Source organism: Pipistrellus hanaki (assembly GCF_964339955.1).
Source record: "Pipistrellus hanaki genome assembly, chromosome: 6".
NCBI lineage: Eukaryota > Metazoa > Chordata > Mammalia > Chiroptera > Vespertilionidae > Pipistrellus > Pipistrellus hanaki.
In genome coordinates, this window is record NC_140508.1 from 60,197,110 (window position 1) to 60,216,370 (window position 19,261).

A 19,261-nucleotide genomic window follows, 5' to 3' on the forward strand; every position below is an offset into this window, starting at 1 on the left:
AGTATATGTGCCACCAAAGTGAGCACAAAATTTCTGATGTCTGTACCTTTTATCATCTAACAGTTAGCCGTGGGTTGTGCCGATGGTTTGTTTACCTGTTATCTCACCTCCACGCCTACCTCTAGGCTCTGCTGTCTGCTCTCAGGGTTGGGGCTAAGGATTTTCCAGGCCCTCCTGCTCTTCCTCTTAGACCTGCTGATTGGAGAAACCAAGGACTGGGGAGGAGAAAAAGAAGAAATTTGCTTGCCATTTTTCCTTTCCGTTAGCCCCTGTGGTAACACCCTACATACAGCTGGCTCCAGCTTCCAGCTTCCCATAGAACCCCCTGCTCCAGCTTCCAGCTTCCCTGCACCCCACTGGACACACCAGAGCATTGGAGCTGGTCAGCGTGTTACCTGCCACACATCCGGGCCATCCCGGCACCTGTTAGCTCTCTGTAGTCCATGTCCCCTCCAGGTCCTGCTCCAGCTCAAGATCTGAGCACCTGCCATGCCACACCCCTCCTCAGAGCGTAGGCCAGCATGCTGGATCCTCCTTCACTCCTACGTTTTGGCAACACTCCCCTTTTGTCCCCCAGCCCTAGGAGTATCATTTGCTTCCTTTAGTTGTTGATCACTGAGTTACCTTAGTATTCTCCCTTTGTCGGTTTAGCATTTTAACAACTCCGTGACTAGTTCTCTGTATCTAATCCCTCTTTAACCTGTTAACCGAGAGGGATCTATAAATACGTCAAATGTAAACAATATTGGGAACGGGTAGGACATATGAATACATCCTTGAAATATATGTTGCGCCCTGAGAGGGTCGGTATATATTTTTTGTAATCTTTATAATTGTAAAATTTATAATTTTTTAATTTGATGTTTTCATTTTTTTTGTTGGTATTCTTTTCTATTTGTAATTTTGTATTTTCCTTTGTGCTTTATATATAAATAAATGAAAAAATATATATTTCATTTATTTTAATTAAGTATAAATAAATAAAATAATAATATAAAATTACGTCCACTGGGCATGACGTACTGACACGTCCTAGTGAAAGAGTATGCGCCCGTTGTACGTTGCGTAATTAAAAAGGGAACTCCCCGGTTAACAGGTTAATGATACTTTTTCCTGACTACTAGAGTACTTGGTATCAGGAGTGGTCTCAGGAAACATCCTCAAAGATGAGTTTAAGAAGAAAAGAAAAGTTTGCCATGGGCATTTGTGGCTAGTTCAGTAATCTGTGGTCTGTTTCATATTTAGACTCAATCTTAGCTCCTGCATCAGTGCCTGTTGGCTGTGGTGTTAACAAAAGTACCACCTTGTTCAGTAGAGTAGTTTGGGGATTAAAGGTGGGGCTTTGCAAGAAGTAGTAGTGTGGTTTATATGGCTTTTGAATTTGATTACATTTTTGTTCTCTGGTTTTTCCAGTGTACTTGTATGTTTTTTCTCTAATTAGGATTTTGTGACAGTAGGACTAGGATTTTTAGTCTCTATACTATTGTCCTCTATAATTTTTTAGGGGCTGGCTATTCAATAGCAATTTTGTGTATGGTTCTCATGACTGGTGGCCTGTCTTATGTATATCATGGCCCCAAATAGCCTATTGTGTGATAAGCTGAAACTTAATGTCTTTTCTCTTGAATTTTAAAGGGAACTCCATTAAACAATTGTAAATATACATTATGTTTTTATAGCTAATTGTCTTAGATTAGTGTTTCATCTCATTCTCAGAAACCAAGGTGAGTAGATAGAGGTTTAAAATGAATGTTGATTATCCATGTAGAAGGAGAGGAACAAAATCCAAGGAAGTACAAATAAAAACCCCTGAACACCCCAAGATCTGAGATTTTTTGTTATAGCTAAAAATCATATTTTCAGTCTGTGAACTTGATAATAAACTTAGTTGAAACTCACCTTCATGGAGAATTAATAGTGGATTCGGTGACTTTGAATATAGTGGGGATATAACAGGGTTATATACAAATAGATAGATAGATAGATAGATAGATAGATAGATATAGATATAGATCTTAAAGTATGATTTCAAGTTGGTAGGCAGTTTAGTTTAATGGTTTTGAAGTTCTGCATTTTGTAATTGAGGAGTGAATGTTAGTTGATGACAACAAAGCAAAGAGATTAGTCTTATTTGTTTCTAGTTATAAAACAAACTGCCTAATATTAGTTGTTTTTTTGTTTGTTTGTTTGTTTGTTTTCTTCATGAGTGACTGACATGACCAGGGAGAGAGAAAATGCTTGTCATATAGATTACTTATTGCCTGGAAGTTACAACTAGGCCCACAGACTGCAGATACATTTGGACAGGACATGACATATAGTCAACAGAGTTGAAATGTATTGCATGGTTGCTCTATTCAAGGCTCCTTGTTTAGGTGCTGTAGGGGATACAACCAAGATAAATACTCCAGTCACTGCCCTTAAGAAATTCATCAAGCCCTAGTCTGTTTGCCTCAATGGATAGAGCATTGGCCTGCAGACTGAAGGGTCCTAGGTTCAATTCCACTCTTGGGCACATGCCCGGGTTGCAGGCTCAATCCCAGTGTGGGGCATGCAGGAGGCAGCCGAACAGTTATTCTCTTTCATCATTGATGTTTCTATCTTCCATCTCCCTTCCTCTCTGAAATGAATTAAAAATATATTATTTTTTAAAAAGAAGTTCATCAAGTGCCAGAAACAGGCCCATACCTGGAGTACAAGACAGAGCTTCTGTCATGAAAGAACAGATGATGCCCAGGCTGGGGGAGCAGAGGAGGTAGAGCCAAGGCCAGTTGGGGAAACTGGAAAGTGGAGGCATCTTCTCCCTTGGCCTCCAGGAATGAGTAGGCTATTGACTGGTGGCAAGGCAGACCTGAGGAGCAGTGTATTCGAAAGCCTAAAGGACCCGCTGGCAGGCGCGGACTGTAGATAGTGAAGCATGCATTGCTGGCTGGCCCCATCAGTTACAGCTTCCTACACCCTTGGCTGCCTCTTGTAAACGTCTGAGAGTGACAGGCAATCACTGGAAATGTTGAACTGCCTGACTGCAAACACAAACCTAAAACATGTCTCATTCCAATGCATTGTCACTGAAAAGGGGTCTGAAAACCTGCCTTTCTATTTTTAGCAAGGATGAACTGGTTAAAGATCTACTTGTGAACCAGTTATCTCTGTTCCACGGGCTTAGCAATAAAAACCCTAATTTTACTAGATCTCTTTCTTTAAAAAAAAAAAAAAAATTGTAAACCTTTCTGATGCCACTCCAAATACAGTTCAACAAATGCTTGTGATTAAACACTCTGGCATTCCATTATATTAAAGAAGAACGTAGATTTTTTTTAAAGACAAAGAATGCTACCCTTCGGCCGACTCTAGTTCTGGGCTCCGAGGAAGACTATGGTCTCTGCGCCTTGATCTGTCTGTCCTTACGAGGTCATCAGCTTTACCCTAGATGGTCAGCTAGTTAAGCTCATGGTTACCTTAGGGTCTCCACAACCAACTTGTTAAAATTTAACTCAGAAAACAGCTTTTTAATCCATAATTCAAAAAGGGTTTCAGTATAACTAACTTTGGGTTCCCATCAATTTATAATCAGTCATTCACAAATAACTGGATGTTAGGTCTTGCCTTGGATTGAGCAGGAGAGAACTGGGAGCAGGAGGGCATTGGGTACCTGAAGGGGAATCATAAAATAAGGTAAGCAAATGGTTTAGAAAGAAAATGAAGCCAAAGATAGCAGGGCCGGCCTCCATTTGCATCTATCTGCCTCCCGCCAGGCTGGGACAGAACTGAGACATTCACACAACAGGCCATCTCCTCACGGCCCTGCTGCTGCTGCTCACTCTCAGATGCCGCCTCCACCACACACAGCATCAGGCACCGCGGGGGATGACTGCCCTAAGTGTGCCCTGGATGGAAGTCCCTGTTGGCCACCCCAGACGTGGTCCATCCGATTTCTCCCTTCTTGCTCCTGTATGCTCAAGTTGTTCCCTTAGCTTAGGCCCCTTCCCTGGACCTAAATTAGCTCCGATTTCCACATGTTGGGAACGCTCTCCTCTGACCCCCTGCTAGAGCCCACCCTCTCCTCTAGCCTTTTTGAAGGATCCTTTCACACTTGCTATCTCCCCTCACTCCTCAGGTCATTTCTCAGTTCACTGCTGCCTGGCTCCTAACCACAACGACTCTGCTCCTCTGCTCGCCAAAGTCACCAACAACCCATCATGCTAAATAAAGCCCAGTGGGTGGATGAGCATCAGCATGCATCTCCAAGGCGCTGAGAGAGTCTTTGGGGCCCAGGGAACCCTGAAATAGCCCTCAGTGTCTAGCTGGCCCTCAAAATGAGACTGTCTCATGAGCAACAGTACGGATTGTCTCAATAGTGGGCAGGAATATGGTCCTTAAAGCCAGATTGTACCAGTTAAAATCCTGGCCTGACCGTTTCCCAGCTCTGTGCTCATTTGGTGGGTTTCTCTATTTGAGAAGTGAGGATAATATTGGATGCTAACTACTTCATAGGGTTGTTGTGAGGATTACATGAGTATCTGTACACTTCCTGTAACAATTCTGGCACATAGCTAGTACACAGTAATTAACTATCGGGTCTAGTAATAATTAATGTCGTTTTTAAACATTCGTTTAAAATCTTGCTTGGCGTTGACTTGTATTGACATAACCTTCAAACACGTGGTATCTACAGAACGTGTGAAGTGCAATTAACAAGTTTTGCTTGAAAAAGTTTGTGTTTGGTTTGGTTTTTGTTGCAAAACTAGGGCTAAGAAGATGGCGGATGAAGAGCATATTCGGCACTGCATGCTTTACGAGTTCCAATTAGGAAGAAAAGCAAGTGAGGCTGCAAAAAACATCTGTAGTGCTCTTGGTCAAGATGCAGTTAGCGCCAGAAAATGCCAGCGTTGGTTTGAGAAATTTCGCGAGGGAAATTTTTCGTTAGATGACAAGAGTGGTCGAGGCCGTGTGTCCAATTTTGATCAAGAAGCTCTTCAAGCTCTTTTGGTGCAAAATCCTCAAATAACCCAACAAGAGCTTGCGACAACTTTAAATTGTTCACAAAAAACAATTTCCAATCAATTGCGTGCACTTGGCAAAGTCCAAAAGTTTGGAAAATGGGTTCCTCATGAGTTGACCGACAACAACCGTAATCAAAGAGTCACAATTTGCAGTTCGCTCCTCTCTCGTCAAAACCGTTTGCCGTTTTTAGAGCAAATTGTTACAGCAGATGAAGAATGGGTGCTGTATGTTAATTTGAAAAGGCGGCCTCAATGGTTGGACAAAAATGAGGCTCCCCAGCCCACGCCAAAACCTGACTTGCATGCGAAAAAAGTGATGTTGTGTGTTTGGTGGAATTTTAAAGGAATTCTTCATTATGAACTTTTACCATCTAACCAAACCATTACAAGTGCAGTGTATAGTGCCCAATTGGAATGGTTAGCCCAAGCTTTAAGAGAAAAAGAACCCGCGCTGATTAATCGGAAGGGCGTAATTCTTCACCACGATAACGCACGACCGCATACTGCAAGAATCACTGCTGAAAAACTGCGCCAGTTGGAATGGGAAGTTCTCCCTCAACCTGCATATTCTCCTGATATTGCCCCTTCCGATTACCATTTGTTTCGTTCTTTGCAAAACTTTCTTCTTGGAAAAAAATTTAATAATGAAGAATGCCTCAAAAATGCATGGACCGAATTTTTTGCATCAAAATCACAAGAATTTCACAACAGAGGGATTAAAATGCTTCCTGAGCGTTGGGCACAAGTAGTAGAAAACAACGGCAACTATATTGTTGATTAAATTTTGTTGTATTGTTTAAATAAATTCGATTTAAAAAAAAGTATTAGAAAACGACATTAATTATTACTAGACCTAATATTACTGTGGCAAATTTTTAAACATTATATTTTCAATTAATTCTAGATTGACAGGAAATTGCAAAAATAGTCAAGTTACTATGTACTCTTCCCCTTGTTTCCCTAATGATAACATTTTATATAACTATAATAAAATTATCAAAATCAGCAAATTGACATTAGTACAACACTATTAACTAAGGTGCAGACCTTATTCTAATGTCACCAGTTAATTTTTTTTTCTTAATTGTTCTTAGTTACCAAAGGGATGGGGGACTAGGGGACTGAAGGGATTGAGAAGTAGAAATTGCTAGTTACAAAATAGTCATGGTGATCTAAAGTACAGCATAGGAAATATAGTCAATGATATTGTAATAACTAAGTAAGGTGCCTGGTGGGTATTGGAAATACCAGTGGAACACTTTGTAGAATACTTTATGTGATTGTCTAACCACCATGCTCTACACCTGAAACTAATATAATATTGAATGTAAACTGTAAATTAATAAAATAAGCAATACCCAGTTTGGCTCAGTAGATAGAATGATGGCCTGTGGTCTGAAGGGTCCCGGGTTCAATTCCAGTCAAGGGCACATGCCCAGTTTTGGGGCTTGATCCCAAATAGGGGGCATACAGGAGGCAGCCGATCAATGACTCTCAATGATGTTTCTCTCTCCCTCTCCCTTCCTCTCTGAAATCAATTAATTTATATATATTGTATATAATATATATACATATATTATTGATTAAGGTATTACATATGTGTCCTTATCCCTCCATTGCCCCCCACCCCCACTCATGTCCTCACCCCCCTAGTGTCTGTGTCCATTGGTTAGGCTTATATGCATGCATACAAGTCCTTTGGTTGATCTCTCCCCCTTACCCCCACCCTAAAAAATAAATAAAATTAAATTAAAGTAATAAATAAATTAATAATAATCACATTCTCTTTCTTGCATCTCTCCTTCCTTTCGGCTGCTGTGGCCTCTGATGTCAGTGTCCTCAGAATATTTGTAAGCATCTCTTCCTCTGCTTGTCTTTCAGGTGCTAAGCTCCCTAGGCAGGGGCAGGCCTCTTGGCTTCTGTCCCATTCATCTCACTTCCTTCAGTTTGTTGAGGTCGGGAATGGCCAGGTGCTTCATGACAGGCTCCCTCTGCAGCTATGGAGTGGACATGCCCACCATGATAGTTCCATCCGTTTGCTGCTGATTGGGGATGAGCATGTGGCCACAGTCTTTGTTTTCTTCAAGATCACCTTGAAGTTTATTTGAGGTTTTTTTTAAAATGTATTCGTTTCATTTGTAGGAACCTTCACAGCATGTACTTCTTACTCCGCATGTAACAGCCCGTCCCTCGTTCATCACCACTGATAGGAACATGTAGCTGCTGCTTCCTTCTCGGTGCAGCATCTCTTCCCAGGAGGCCGGCTGATGGTTGTGTGGCTGTCTTCCACTCCCATCCTTCCTACTTCTGCTCAGCAGTCATTTCTCACGTGATCAAACTTAATGAGAAACTTGATGATCTGACCCTGGGCTCTTTACATATTGGTTCCTTCGTCACTTCTCCATCTTCCCCATGACTAATCCCAAATTATCGTATCCCATTAGAAAGCCAATAGAAGCATTCAGTGATCGTGCATCAACGGAATACCAAGAATGATGCTGGATGGAGCAGCCTGGGTGATCATTCATTCAGTCTAACATTTTCATAACCTTTTTATTTTTCAGAAAAAATGAAGGCAGCCCGACCATCTGCTTGGCACTTTTAAAACATATGGGTTGTTCTTAATCTGCTACACAAATTACCCATATTCCAAACTGTTAAAATTGAACACAAGCTTCAAATATCAGTTGCTCTTCAATTATCAGAAATCCTGGGGTATAGAGTCCAAAAGTCACTCTCTGTTCCTTTCTTTAGTATTGTTCCCCAGGTCAGGATAGCTCAGAGGAGAGCTGAATAAAGAAACCCACGGTCTTGCCCCAGTTGGTTTGGCTCCGTGGATAGAGCTTGACCTGTGGACTGAAGGGTCCCATGTTCATTCTGGTCGAGGGCACATACCGGGCTCAATCCCCAGCTGATCAACGATTCTCTCTCATCATTGATGTTTCTATCTCTCCCTCTCCCTTCCTCTCTAAAATTAATTTTAAAAAATTTAAAGAAAGAAAAAAGAAACCCATGTTCTTGACTTCTAGGAATTGTTTTCTTAATGCTTTGATGTCATGCCTTTAACTAACATGGAACGACCTTAGGAAAACTCTTGTGGAATCCATTATTACCTTTAGTAAGGGCTTAAATTATAAGCCTAAATTCCTACTTATTTATTTTTTACTCAATTCCTTTGGGAAATTATCTGACTGCAATACAATGAAATATTTCAGTGGTCCTTGAACAATCACCAAAGTGCTTCTGCAGTAATTCGAACTGGCCATTAGGAGGAGCCAGAGCACTAATGATAAAAACTGCAGGTTAGAGTATTTACAAATTGTGCAATTCCTATGCTTTTTATTATGTATAAAAGGTACATATAATTTAAATGTATCATTAGATATATATACTATATATGCATACTATATATACACACATTATATATACATTAAACTATATATATATAGTATAATTTAGAAGAGTAATATAAATCTTTAAAATTATGCCCTACATTTTAACAGTAATTTGAGAAGACCTACTGAATTCAGTTTGAACTCAGGTGAATTTTCTAAACAGAAGGCTGAAGATTTTTAAGCATAAAGAAGTGAAAGAAGTAAACAGACTGTAATAATAGTTATTTATTTTTTTAATCCTCACTGAAGGATATGTTTTTACTGATTTTAGAAAGAGGAAGGAAGGGAGAAAGGTGTGAGAATAAACAAATAATCTTTTCTGTCAAAAAGGGAGTTAAAAAAAAAAAAAAGAAAAAGGAAGTTTAGACAAACTGCCATTTTGGCTCACATGACTTGCAGCTGCCCTGGGGGCCACCATTTTGAAAGGGCAAAGGTCAGTCAACCCCTCCCTTTTTTCTTTAAATTAGCCAATTGTGCAGTGTGAGCCTAAGCTCTGACCAATCAAGAGTGAGGGACAGATGACATTGGTCAGGCATAAAAGCCTGAGCAGACTGCACACTTTGTGTTGGTAAGCACCTTTCTGCAGAAGTAAACATATTTGCCTTGCTGTCTGGCTCCCGAGTATGCTTTGTGTTCTACCAGGACCCCTGATTTTGGGGGCTCACCTTATTTTTAACAGTGGTAGATGGAGGGGTTAGGAGAAAGAAAAGTAGGGAAATACTTGGGATTGGATAAAAAGTAAAATAAGATACATATTTCTCTTACATTGTTTGTAAAACACATATTTGGAATACTATTTGGAATAAAGTAAATAGTTTTCTCAAAATGAAAAAAAAAAAATGGCCCTTGTCAGTGTGGCTCAGTTGGTTGGTTGGGGCCATCCTGTGCACAGGAAGGTTGCTGGTTCGATTCTGGGTCAGGGCACATGCCCAGGTTGTGAACTCAATCCCTTATAGCAGGCGTACAGGGGACAGCTGGTCACCTCCCTCCTTCTCCCACCTCTCTCTCTAAACATCTATAAACTATTCTTAAAAAAAAAAAAAAAGAGGATACTTTCCCTCCCCATGCCTAATATTTGTGTTCACCAACCCTCCCCAGGCCTGCCCTTGGTATCCTTACTGTATCCTATGTGGTTTTTTAAGATAATAATTAACATTAATGGCTCACAGAGGTGGATTCAGGGAACAATATAACAATGAGGGATTCTCTGGTTTTGTGCTCTGGTACCGTAGGTGTGCCAGGAGGGGTCTGGAAAAGATTACTCTGACATTTAAAAGGTATGTTATCTTAGATGCAAAAAGGCAATAGGCTCCCTTAGTTAAAGATGACTTTGTCTAGTCATGTCCAGGACATGACTACCTGCCATGACTCGCTTTTACTTATGTGTAGACCATCTCATGTGGTTGCTTTCTGTCTTTGAGTTTGGAAGCCCCTCCATGCAGGCCTCGCCGTTTCATCCACACCTTCACCAGTCAGGAAGGCTGGGGGCAGGTTATAATATAATGCCTGGCTCGGCAGCTCCTTGCGGGATGTGCCAGGAGTCCTCCTATTTCAGCAGTAAGAGCCGAGTACCCACCCAGACTGGCCCAATGGGGTATCTTATCTCTCACCAGATGGATAAGGGTGGTCACTTGGAGAACAGATTTGATAAGAACTGTGAACACCTGCTGCTTTGGCCTAACTAACCATAAATCATTCCTGCTCAAAACCAGCCTGACTTTTGTTGTTTTTGTTTGTTTGTTTGTTTGGCCTGGCATAATTTAAGTGGATGGAATTGCCACTTAAATTAAATCCAGGTTCATATTACAAGAAATGTGTACTTTTATAGGAAGAAATACTTTAAGTTCAAGGCTCTGCAAAACCTCTAGCCATCTACCAGCCCTGAAAGAAAACTATCGGTTTGTTCCTGGATGCCGAGGGCGGCTGCAGCAATTGCATTTCCAACCAAAGCCTGGCTTTGTCATTGCCAAGGTCATCCCCTGCCCCTCCCCGGTCACTCCCTGTCCCAGGCTGCAGGCTGAGGGAGGCACCTCAGGCTCTCACGTCGTGTCTCCCTTGGCACAAAAGGTCCAAGTTGTTCCTTTTCCCCTTGGCCTTTTCTCCCTGGGCAGGGTTTTCAACTCCGCCGTGACACTGTTTTCTCACTCTCGCACACCTTAATTTTTAACGTCCAGCAGCAGGTTCCTTTCAGGTTTTTACTGTTATCTTTCCTTTTCCGCAGTTTTCCAATTTGCAATTTGTGCCATTTTCTTCATCGTCGCCATTTTAAGATTTTTTCATTCATTGTGAGGGTTGGGGGGGTGATGCTGCGAGTCTCACATACGCTTGAAGCTCTTTCCCAAACTGATGGACCCACCATGGCCCCAAGGGCAAGTTTAACAGCTGCCCCTGACCTCCCTTCCTTTAGAACTCCATGGGAGAAGGAGGGCAGGGGGGGGGGGGGGGAGGGCTTACCTGTCCTGTTGCCATGGCAACTAGCAACCTGCTGAGTCAGCTACTGCAAGGTGTGTGCTTGCTGTGGGCTGGGCTCTGGCCCAGCCAGCAGACCCTCCTTCAGCATTTCAGAAACAACTCTGTAAGGTACCCTCCAAGTCCCAGCAGCTCCTGACCGCCTAGCTCTCTGTGGTCACCTGACTTGGCAGTAACTTAGGAAGTTTATGTCTGCTGAGGGTCCACAGAAAATTAAGTATTGTATTTTCTCTGCAAGGAAATCAGTCCCCATTCTGTCTTCAGAATAGGCTTATTTGAAAAACAAGAATAGCCCTGGCCAGGGTGGTTCAGCTGGTGGGAACATCGTCCCATATACCAGAAGGTGGCCAGTTCAATTCCTGGCCACATACACAGAGTGAGGGTTAGATCCTCGGGAGGAACACATGCTGGAGGCAACCAGTGAATGTTTTCTTCTTCTTCCTCTTCTTCTTCTTCTTCTTCTTCTTCTTCTTCCTCTTCTTCTTCTTCTTCTTCTTCTTCTTCTTCTTCTTCTTCTCCTCCTCCTCCTCCTCCTCCTCCTCCTCCTCCTCCTCCTCCTCCTCCTCTTCCTCCTCCTCCTCTTCCTCCTTCTCCTCCTCCTCCTCCTCCTCCTCCTCCTCCTCCTCCTCCTCCTCCTCCTCCTCCTCCTTCTTCTTCTTCTTCTTCTTCTTCTTCTTCTTTTCTCTCTCTCTCTCTCTCTCTCTCTCTCTCTCTCTCTCTCTCTCTCTCCCCCTCCCCTTCTTCATCTCTCTCTAAAAATCAATTTTTTAAAAAATCCAATACTGAAAATCAAAAATGAATGTCTTAAGCTGAAATGACCATCCCCACTTGGTCTTAGTGGCTGGGAGCAGGGAAGAGAACACTGGAGGGGAGGAAAACAGAGAAATTTTGTATCTCATTTGCAGAGGCAGTTTTTTTTTATTGTATTTTTAACATCTTGCCATTTCTTCAGCTTTGAGTAGGGAAAGGTTCCTATGTCAGCCCTCTGGAATTCCTCTCCTGGATGCTTCTCTATAAACTAGCTTGAACACAACATGGAGGAATCCACAATCATTTATAAGCCACCTTGTAGCAAAACATCTCTGGCCCTAGTCTCCTGGAGAGCCAACTCACTCCCTGAGGCAGGGGCGGGAGGAGGGGCAGCTGGGAAGCGAGACTGGCTGTCTGAGCTGCCACCCCTGCGCTGGTCCTGCGTGTGACCTCAGCTGCAGAAGCAGCCGGCAGGCTGACATTAACGAGAAAACCCTATTGATCGGCCGCTGGCTGAGCACTCACACGCCTGAAGTAAAAAAGGACTTATTCTTTGCCTGTGTGACTTTGCTGCTAATGATGCTGATATTAATAGCCATGCTCAAACGGAAACTCAATGTCCTCACAGGATGCAAATGGGAGAAGTAGCCACTGGAGAGGGAGGCTGTGACGCAGCTTGTCTGCCTGGGGATGCGAAAAGCCAGCTCAGCCCCTGACATCCGCTGGCTGCGACTGGGAGGAGCCCCTGAACGCCAACAGATTTCAATTTCAGATTTAAGTCTGTAGCTCACTCACTGGGAATTTGGAAAATTCAGTGGATTTTCTTTAGCTTCAATGTTCTTTCATCTCTAAAATGAGAATCTGAGGAGGATAAGAGCATATATAAGGTCCTGAGACAAGCACTGGCTAGAGTATTCAAATTTCCCTCATTTGTTGCCAAAAAATAATCCTATATAATAAAGAGGTAATATGCAAATTGAGCCTCACTCCCTTGCATCACAAGATGGCCGCCCCCACGTCAACACAAGATGGCCAGCTGGGGAGGGCAGTTGGGGGCAACCCAGACTGCAGGGGAGGGCAGTTGGGGATGATCCAGCCTGCAGGGGAGCAGTTTGGTATCAATCAGGCTGGCAGGGAAGCAGTTAGGGGGATATCAGGCTGGCAGGCAGAGGTGGTTAGGGACAATCAGGCAGCCAGGCAGGCAAGTGTTCAGGAGCCAGCAGTCCCAGATTGGAGAAGGTACAGGCTGGGCTGAGGGACAACCCCCCTACCCCAGTGCACAAATTTCATGCACCAGGCCTCTAGTAATAATAATAATAATGCCTGTTTCCTGAAAGCCAGGCAAATTTGCAGAAGCCAGGTTTGATTCTTGCTGTCCAGCTGCCCTACAAGCCCTTTTCCTGCCACTCCATGCCTCTGACTCTTCAGCACCTTCCCCTCCCTCCTCAAGTGCTGCCCCCTCTCCTCAAGGAGAAACTGGGGTCATTCTTGGCTTTCAAGGATTCATTATTGGCTACATGGAAGCTCTTGGAGGATGATTCTGACGTTCCAGAAGAGGAACAATATGTGACTTTGCTGGAGCCTGAATTGGAGCCTCCTTGAGCACAGCTGTGAGTGCTCTCAGTGCCTCCCTGGCCCTCGGCCACTCTCTTGTCACCGAGTCCTCCAGAGAGCCTTGCGGATAGGTGTCACAGCCCACTTTCCAGAGGAGGACACTCATGCCCAGGGCCCTGTGGTCATGAAGGCCCAGACTCCTGTGTTTCTTTGGGTCCCAGCTCAAAGGAACGTCTGCAATGCTTCCCTCCTTCTTAACCTCACATCCTATTTCCCACTCCAAGGCTGGTTTCAGTACTTAGTGCCCCTCTGAAAACATTTTTCTCTGTCTACTCTGCATAGCTCTTCCCTGCCCTCCAGACACTGCCTGCCTTTTGCCAATGCAGACCAGCTTCACAGTTTTGCATAGCCCACAGGTTAAGTACCACTAGCAGGGTCGCCTAAGACCATTGGAAAGCACAGATATTTACATTATGATTCATAACAGTAGCAAAATTACAGTTATGAAGTAGCAACAAAAATAATTTTATGGCTGGGGGTCACCACAACATGAGGAACTGTATTAAAGGATCACAGCATTAGAAAGGTTGAGAACCACTGCCTTAGATATTGTGAGACCTGTGTACTCTAAGAAAAATCCATATGTGAACTCCAAACCAAATAAAGTGATGGTAATTCCCTCCCTTTGCAAAATGAGTCACTACCAGGTTCCTAGTAAAAAAATATTTTAAAATATATTTTTGTTGATTCAGAGGGGAAGGGAGAAGGACAGAGAGATGGAGACATCAATGATGAGAAAGAATCATTGATCAGCTACTTACTGCAAGCCTCCTACTGGGGATCAAGCCCACAACCTTGGCATGCACCTTTGACCTCAATTGAACCCATGACCCTTTAGTCCACAGACTGATGCTCTACCCACTGAGCCAAACCAGCTGGAGCAGGTTAATAGTAAATTTGAAGGTTTAATTGGCTTTAAGCGATTTGTCAATCTGTGGTTTTTGTCTTTAACACAATGTGCTTGTGTATATCTGTGTGTTCCTGTGTAGATGTATGGAAGAATACATAGATAACCTTTAAACCAAAAATGTACAAGTTATTGAAGATTCCTATCCTAATATATAAAAATCCTGGGTCCGTCACAACCAGAGGCTTGACCAACCAGAAGTCAGTCCTGCAGTCCATGCTGGGTTGCCGTGGCGACCCACTGACTGCTGAGAGGGTTGTGAATCAGGCCCAGAGAGAGGCCTGAAGAGAGAAGCAGGGTCTGATCTGTAGCCTGGGTGGCAGCTGTTGATCAGCACTTGCCTTTCTGGTATCGGGCCTAAACCAGCAGTAGGACATCCCCCAAGGGGTCCCCGATTGGAGAGGGTGCAGGCTGGGCTGAGGGGAACCCCCTCCCCTCCATGCACAAATTTCTTTTTAATTCTGAGATAAAGAGAAGTCTTTACAACCATTCAAACTTCATTATCATATTGTGACGAGCATTCAGCATCAATTGCTACAAAAAAAGCAAATGCAACCCAGTTGTGAAAACACAAGTGGCACTGTTGGGTGCTTCTTTTTGCCTATCAACACAAATTGAATAATACACAGTGAATAATCCAACTTGCCATGGATGGTATTGATTGGAGGTAGAGCAGATCAGAATACGGCCTGCAGTCCTCAGTGACTGCTGGAGGTCAGCCTTTCCTAGTTAAGAGGGTTAGCTCATCACTCAGGCTCATTCTTGTTTTTGCTTCCTTCTCTCTGTGATTTTACCCAGGAAAATGGACCCGCTGTCACCTAGGAAACTGGTTCTCAGCTGGCTGGTGGAGATTGGAGGCAGCGCCCTTTCTCGCTGCACGTTTGCATTTGCAGCTGGTCTCCGGGTGACCTTTCCTGAGGACAGAAAGCTAATCCGCTCTGGCTGGCCCTGCTCGGCAAGAGCTTTTTTAAACGGTAAAACACACCCATTTCTTCCCATTAAGAGGAGTCTGCCACGTATTTTTGTTTTGTAAGTGATTTAAAAAATAATAATAATAATGCAATCTCTGGCTTGTAACTGTGCACAGGGCCACTGGTCTCTAACTCGGACCACCTTTCTTTTCACCCCGTCCCCAGAGAGACCACAGATTAGCATTGAACTAGAGACTGGACCAGAGGAGGACAAAGACTCGGGATTCCCAGGGAGCTATGTTAATTTCGTAAAGGGCGGGGCAGAGTGTGCTTGGACAATAGGGGTCCCCTGCTTTTGTCAGCAGAGTAAGTCTTTATTCTGTGCCTTTGGCAACTGCGGCTCCTTTCTCTGCCCCATTGTGTGCTCCTTGGCTCAGTGACTTCTGGGGAGAAGCCGAGTTCCAGCTGTATGCAAAGTGCGGGTCCCAGGGGGGCTCTGAGCCATTATTTCTCTGGCACTAGTTTCCTGGACTTTCGCTCCCTTTCTCTTACAACAGGTAACACAGTTAGCTACCGGGAGCTATCCTAAACACTTCATATGCAGGAAAGCCCTTCATTCTGACAACGGCCTAAGGATGGGTACTGTTTGCGTCCTGACTGTAGACCTGCGAACCCGCAGGTGCAGAGGTGTCAGGGTTTGTCCTGCCCCAGAGTGAGTGGTGGACAGCGGAGGGCACAGCTGGCTCCTCCACCCCAGTGGGGGGGAGGGGGGGAGAGGCGTGCAATAGGCAGTTGATCAATGGTTCTCTCTCATGATTCATGTTTCTAGCTCTCTCAAACTCTGAAATCAATAAAAAAAAAAATATTTTTAAGAAATGCAAGTACTTTGAAGTTAAAATAAATCAGGCTGCCTGTTCCCACAGAACCTGCCCTCTGCCCTGGTAAACAGACCCCTGAGTTCCTGTCCTTGGGTGTTGTCATCCCTCCAACATTGCCTTACCCAAGACACGTAGTGAGGGGCTGCGAGTGTACACAATGGGACAAGAGTGCCCTGTGTGACCTTGTACTGTGGCACTGAATCCCCAGGTAGTATTTTGACCCATGTTATAACGGGTCAAAATGCTACCAATAAAAACATGACTTGTGTAAACAAAAAGCCCTAAACATATTGGTAAAATTTAAGTTCACAAACAGAAGAAGAAGAAAGAAAGGGAGGGGAGCAAAGGGATGAGCAGAAAGGAAAAGCAATCCCCTAGAAGTGAACCTGCCAAGCAGGAACTGCAGTAGCGCCACACCTCTTTAAGCCCTTCATGCTAATTCATAAAAGCCATCGTCTCTACTGGGATTACACGTGTTTCCATCCCCCAGCCCGCATAAATTGGCACAAAATAACATATATGTGGATTAAGTGCACACATACAACCAAGCATTTGGATCACAGTTAACAATATGGTTTAGACCCTTGAGATCAAGGTACAATTTTACACATCCACAATATTTGCCACCTTTTCTGGGGGAAAAAAACAAATCTTTGACAAATGGTCAGCACTTCTCTGGAGTGTGAAAAAGGAGAGGTGTGTGCCTATTTCTTGGTGTCCTAAGCTCCCAGACCTGAAGATGCCCCCTCCAAGGGGGTTGGGGGATGGGAGGGGCTGAGAATGTGCCCTAGTCCTGAGAGGATGCTAGTTGTGCAGCTTGTAAGGGGCTGGATCAAGGGTTCAGAAGACCATCTGACCTAGCTATCCTGCTAGACAGAGATAACCAGAAACCTCTACCCAATGCCCTAAGTCCCTGGCGAATTTGCAGGAAGTAGAATGAGGTGGAAAAAAAACTAATCTTACCTAGTGTTTACTGTGTGTCTGGCCAGTGTTTTACACAGGTATGACAAGTGTTTTACACAGGTATGACAATGTATGTGGTCTCCTCTGCATATAGCTGAATGACACCCATCTATCATTGCCTCACCACCCCGACTCCTCTCTCAGGGATGCCAGGCTGGCCATTGCACCGGCAGCTGACAGCTGCTCTCCAGTGGGTCAGGGCAGACACCTGGCCCAAGCCGGTCAATCAGCTTTTTTCTCCTGGGAGTTCTGGAACACAGGTAGTGAGGAAAGGAGGGAGCTGTGGGGAGCAGAACAGAAACCTCACATGGATCACACCTGGCCCAAGACATCCCTGCAGGAGACCACCCCACGTGCAGAGAAAGTCCTGGTGAGAAGAAAAGCCACAAGACAGATAACTTGTGGGGAGAAGTGGAGACAAGGAACGCCATTGCTGTGGAGAAGGCAAAACTCTCTGATTTTCTAGTGCAATGTGGAGCAAAACCATTCCTTTTTTAGAGGCATGCGGAAGTAGATGGTGAGGCCTTATTAAAACCACTTTTTATTTATATTAAGTGGCTTGTATTCCTGGTGTAAATAATATGCAGCATATCCTCAAAAAATATCATTTTCTTTCTTTAATGTAGTTTTGTTTTAATGAGATACCCCAGGAAATTTTGTTTATATCAGTTAGTAGTCCATGGTAAAATTAGTTTCATATACCTCTTTCTGCTTAAAGACACAGGACCTATCTACAGCTTTACAGAAGGACTCATCAGTCTGGGAGGAAACCTAATTATGTGAGATGCAATTCTCAGTCTTCTTCTGGGAGGAAATTAGCATTCTTGATTTTAAAAATTAAAACAACTTAATGATAAAAATTTAATGGGATTAAGACTTGTTCTGGAAAACCTGTCTTCCAACCACCCAATCAGTTGGGTGTTTTTTCTTGTAAAATGCCCCTACCAAGAGTAAATTGTATTGTTCTACTAAAGGTCTTTACCTCTGCATGCAAGATTTCCCTAAATCTCATACCTGTCTGAAATTTTGCTTGAGCAAGGGCAATCATTCTCTGAGGCAGTGGTGATCGAACATGGTCTCCTTTGGGTACTTTCTAGAAAAGCAGATTCTCAAGTCCCGCCCCAGACCTACTGAGTAGGAAACTCTGGGGGGGGGGGGGGGGGAGGGAAGCCCAGCAACCTGAGCGCCAGTGGTGCTTGTACCTTGTATGTGGGCTATTTAAGAACCAGGGCTCTGAGGACTCCAGAGGTCATGAAGGTTAAATACCTTTAAAGATACCTTTGGGTTGCCTTGTAAGGAAGTGGAGAGGACTCTTCCAGAAACTACTTTTCCATATTCTTTTCTTTTTTTTTTTTTTTCTTCTTCTTCTTCTTCTTCTTCTTCTTCTTCTTCTTCTTCTTCTTCTTCTTCTTCTTCTTCTTTTCCAGAGAGGAAAGTAGAAGGAAAGAGAAACATCAATGATAACAGAGAATCATTGCTCAGCTGCCTCCTGCACACCCTCCTGCTAGGGACAGAGCCCACAACCTGGACCCTTCAGTCTGCAGGCCAATGCTCTATCCACCTAGCCAAACCAGTTAGAGCTCCATATTCTTTTCCTTTCTGGTTCAAAGGTGGTCTTGTTCCAACAAATAAATTATCCTGAAGACAGAGACTATCTCCTTTTTACACTGTGGACTGTGGGGCTTTGTTTAAGGAACATGACTAATTGTTGCCTGTCTCATGGCAACCCAAGCTGTTGGTTGGCCCTGGTTTCCCCACTCAGGAGGAGGTTAATGAGTAGGCACAGCTGAGCTCTCCTCTCAGGAAACATGCCCAAGCAACTCAGCAAAACTCTGATTTTCTTGCAGTTATTAGCCACTCTGATTCCCCATTGACACATTCAGTCTGGGTCCATGGTCAGCAAACTACATCTCACGAGCCACAGTGGCTCTTTGGCCCCTTGAGTGTGGCTCTTCCACAAAATACCAAGGCCTGGGTGAGTCTATTTTGAAGAAGTGGCATTAGAAGAAGTTTAAGTTTAAAAAACTTGGCTCTCAAAAGAAATTTCAATCGTTGTACTATTGATATTTGGCTCTCTTGACTAATGAGTTTGCTGTCCACTGGTCTGGGGTATTGTCATATCCTCAGACAGGAGGCCTCAAAACTGACAGATAGCAAGGGCATCTTTCTTTAGAATAAGGAGCAGGGAAGGAGCCTTAATAATTGGGGGAACACTGATTTGGAAAAGACAAAAATGGTCACCTCCTTTCTAGACCATTCTTTACATTTCTCACCAACTCCTCCCACCTTCGTCAAGGGATAGCCATGTGTCCCAGTGCAGCACCCATCTTCTCTTGTCATCGGAAAGGAACCAAGCCTCTAGCCAGCTGTA